The 4273-nt window shown below is 31.0% G+C and overlaps 1 non-coding gene across 1 annotated transcript; it reads left to right on the top strand.

Annotated features, from left to right (window-relative positions):
* The first annotated feature begins 1077 nt into the window (after positions 1-1077).
* Positions 1078-1184, top strand: LOC111764854 (U6 spliceosomal RNA). The gene has a single exon (XR_002797359.2). It is a non-coding gene; the product is annotated as a U6 spliceosomal RNA (small nuclear RNA).
* Positions 1185-4273: the final 3089 nt, after the last annotated feature.

Genomic DNA, 4273 nt, shown 5'->3' with positions numbered 1-4273 from the left:
AAAAAGAGAGAAACAAAAACCTAAAAAAAACCAAAATACCAGGAATGAAGAAACTACTGATGAAATATGTATTAAAATAATAAGATAATATGAAAAATACAGTGCCAAAGTACTTGAAATATTAAAAGAAATTGACCAATATCTGGGATTATATTCCTTACAATATGGGCTAAACCAAATTGGAATGCTTCTGTGGTTTTTAAAGAAATTGCAAGATGAGTAATAAGTCATTTAACCATAAAAAACTCCAAGCACAGGTGACTTCTTCAAATTGTTCTACAAAAAATGATAAACAAAATAATTCCAATCTTACATAAACTATTCCAGAGGAAAGAAAAAAGAGGGAATTCTATTCATCTCACATTCTTGTCCTTGTAACTTTGACACAAAAACATGGGAAGCACAATATAGGAATACACATTTATAAGTAAAATTATTTTATGAAAAACATAGAACATTTTGAAATCCTAGTAAAGAAAAATAGCAAAGTCTAAAATGGATGATAAACAATGACCAAGTGGGTTACCCCAAGAAAGTAAGGCTGTTTAAACCTTAGAAAAACTCATTAAGGGAATTCACCATATAAACAGAATAAATAGAAAAACATTTTTTGCACTAAATAAAACTAGATTTTGATAAAATTCATAATCATTTAAAATTATAAAAACATTAGAGCACTAGAGAGAGATGTTATTTTTAAAAGCTACATCAAACATCATTTTCATATTACACCATTTTATACAACAACAGCAAAGTACCTCTAAATAAACCGAAAAAAAAGAAGGGTTCACAATACCACTAAGAAAGATAAAAGACCTTCTAATAAATGAAAGTCCTCATTGGGTGCCTGATATCATAAAGTTATAAATTCTCCTCCAACTGAAGTATAGATTTGATAAAAGTCAATCACTATCAAAAGTTGCTCTTTATGATCCTTAAGAGACTGTAAAATTTGCATGAATATGGGAAGGACCAGGAACATCTAAATTCTTTTTATATAAAAACAGCAAAGTAAGAGGATTTATTCTCCCAGATATCAACAGATACTTAAAGTTATGGTAATTAAGAGGGTGTGTTGTGCTTGCTTCGGCAGCACATACACTAATATTGGAACAATACAGAGAAGATTAGCATGGCCCCTGCACAAGGATGACACGCAAATTCGTGAAACGTTCCATATTAAAAAAAAATAAAATAAAACTCAAGGAAAGATAGAAAAATATTTTAGATTGAAGGAAACTACAAAGATAAAAAAATAAATGAAACTTAATTTTCCACCCACATATTTTTGTTATTAAGGACATTATTTGTATAATCAGTGATACTAGAGTTACCTCTGAGGATTAATATATTTCAATGAACTTGTTTGTTGGAAATAAACAATGAATTATTCTATGATAAAAAAAAGAGGGTGTGTTATTTACACTCTGATAAACAGATCAATAGAAATTAAAGATTTCAGATGCAGATAAACAAACACTAACACTTGATTTGTGAAACAGTTGATATTACATATCTGGGGAAAATTGCTTCAGGATAGGGTGGGGTGTGGGATATATGGGAACCTCTTATATTTGTTAATTCAAAATTTTTTGTGATCTATGTATCTTCAAAGAAATGCAATTAAAAATAAAAAATAAATGAAAAATAAATAAATAAAAGTAAACTGTAGGGGAGAGATATAGCTCAAACGTTGAACATCTGCTTCCCATGTGTGAGGTCCTGGGTTCAATCCCTGATACCTCTTAAAAACGTAAACTTTATCTATTAGAAGAACTATGTATTTACAGAAAAATTGTGAACAGAGAATTCCCACACACCAACACCCAGTTTCCCCTATTATTATTATCTCATATTAATATGGGATACTTACTAAAATGAGTGATTCAGTATTTATAACATATTACTCTGTACTTTAGTCAGATTTCCTTAGTTTTTATCTAATATTCTGTATCTGTACCAAGATCACTCCCAAGATATCACACGACAGTCAAACATTTCTTCACCCTGACAGTGCCTAAAACTTTCATTTTGGATGATCCTAACAGTTTTGCAGAATAATTGTTAGGCATTTGCAGAATGCCCTTCTTCATTTGAGATTTGTCTGATGCTTTTATCATGGTTAAATTAAAGCTATGGGTTCTTGGTAAGAAGACCACAAAGGTAAAATATATATTTTTTATCACATCACATCAAGGGTCCATATGATTAAACATGGCATCACTGTTGACTTTGATCTTGATCACTTGGCTAAGGGAGTACTTGTCAGGTGGTTTCTCCACTATAAAGTTACTGTTTCCTTCCCTCTCCATAGTCTTTTTTTTTGGAAGAAGCTTACTATGCACAACTGACAGTTAGGGAGTGGGGAATAAAATTCTACTTCCTTGCCAGTGGAATATATAAATAAATTATTTGGAATGCTTCTGCATGAGACAGTTATCTCATCCTCCATTTATTCATTTATTCATTCAGTCATTATTGTATATTCATATCGGTTCGGACTCTTGGATATTTATTTGTTATCAAGTAACAAATATATTTATTTGTTATTTGAAAACAATGTATTTATTTTTGCTGCTCAAATTGTAATATATTTATTTTGCTGCTCAAATTGTTAAAGCTTAGATCATTGGGAACACATTTCTTTAACTCCTGTGTTCTTTTGACATACCCCTTTCTTGTGTTTTTTGTTTGTTTGCTAGTTTAAGCACATCCTTATTTGCTGGCATTACAATATACTCCAGGCTCATCCTGAATATTTTCTAGCATAGTCCTTGAATCAACTATTTCTCCAAGGAGCTTTTGATCCTTTTTATTGGAGAATGGGTGTATACCTTCCTACTGAAGTACCTTTGCCTCTAGACCTTCTCACTGACAGAGCAGTTAAATATAAAGTGTATACTATATACGCATTAACTGTAAATATTTCTAAAGATAAACATCTGTACTTATATTAATCTAAATACATGTTAAAGTTCCAACTCTAATGCATTCTAATGGATTCTAGACTCCTCTTATTTTATTTGTAGATTCTGTACTTATCTGTAGATCCAACTTCAAAGGTGAAAAATTTACCTTCTTCTACCTTTGATTTAATTTTTCAAATCTGGTGTACATGTATAATAGTATCATAGTGTTAACCCATCTCCCAAGGCAAATGACTTTATCAACTAGAATATGGTTCTTATCTGCAGTTTCTTTTGCCTTTTGTTTTATAGACTCCTTGAATTTGCAAAGCTACTTAGATGACCATCTTTCTCCCCATCTCCTTCCGGGAGGTAATTTTATACATTTGTAATATAGTTAGATCATATTGTCACATTCTACATTTCATTCTGGGACCACTGATCTCATTTAAAAATTGCATACATTAATATTCCTCTGTGTTCTTTGAAGTTCAATGGATTTCAGCAAATGCATAGTGTCATGTATCCATAATTACATTATCTTACAGAATAACTCTAAGACCCAAAGAAATCCCCTGTGTTTCACCTATTCAGCATTCTTCCTGTCACCTCTTGCTGAACACTTGGAAACCACTGATGATTTTTTCTATTGCCATAGATTTGCCATTCCAGGGTGTCAATATATTATTGAAATTACATAATATGTAGTGTTTTACTGTTTCACTTAGTACAATGCATTTAACTCTCCTCCATGTCTGTCCATAATTTGATAGCTGATTTACTTTGTTTATTTTTATTTACAGAAGTTGTAGGCTTAGATAAAAAATCATGCGAAAAGTATAGGGTACCCATATAACCTCCTTACACACTCAGTTTTCCTTATTACTTAAAATTCGCATTACTATGTACTTTTGCTACAATTGATGAAACAATATCATGAAAGTCATAGTATTAAATATGACTCATATTTTACAATAGAATTCACTGATTGCATTGTACAGTTTTATGGTTTTTAAGCTTTATTTTCTGGTAAAAAATATATACAGTCTAAAATCCCCATTTTAGCCACTTTTAAATATACAATGTGGTTTAAATTACTTACACATTTCTGTGCTACCGTCGTCATCATCCATTACCAAATTTCCCATAACCACAAACAGAAATTGTGAAGTAATTCATCATAAAATCACCATTCTCCATCCAACCCTGGCCTCTGATAATGTGTTTTATAGTTTCTGATTTTTAAATTGCAAATCCTAAATATCTCAAATAGGTGAAATTATACAATATTTGTCCTCTTCTGACTTATTTCACTCAACATGATGTCTTCAAGATTCACCCATATTGTAGCATGTATCAGAACGTAT

Source organism: Dasypus novemcinctus, chromosome 2 (assembly GCF_030445035.2).
Source record: "Dasypus novemcinctus isolate mDasNov1 chromosome 2, mDasNov1.1.hap2, whole genome shotgun sequence".
Lineage (NCBI taxonomy): Eukaryota > Metazoa > Chordata > Mammalia > Cingulata > Dasypodidae > Dasypus > Dasypus novemcinctus.
The sequence above is the reverse complement of the archived record's forward strand: the minus strand, read 5'-3'. Positions and strand labels throughout refer to the sequence as shown.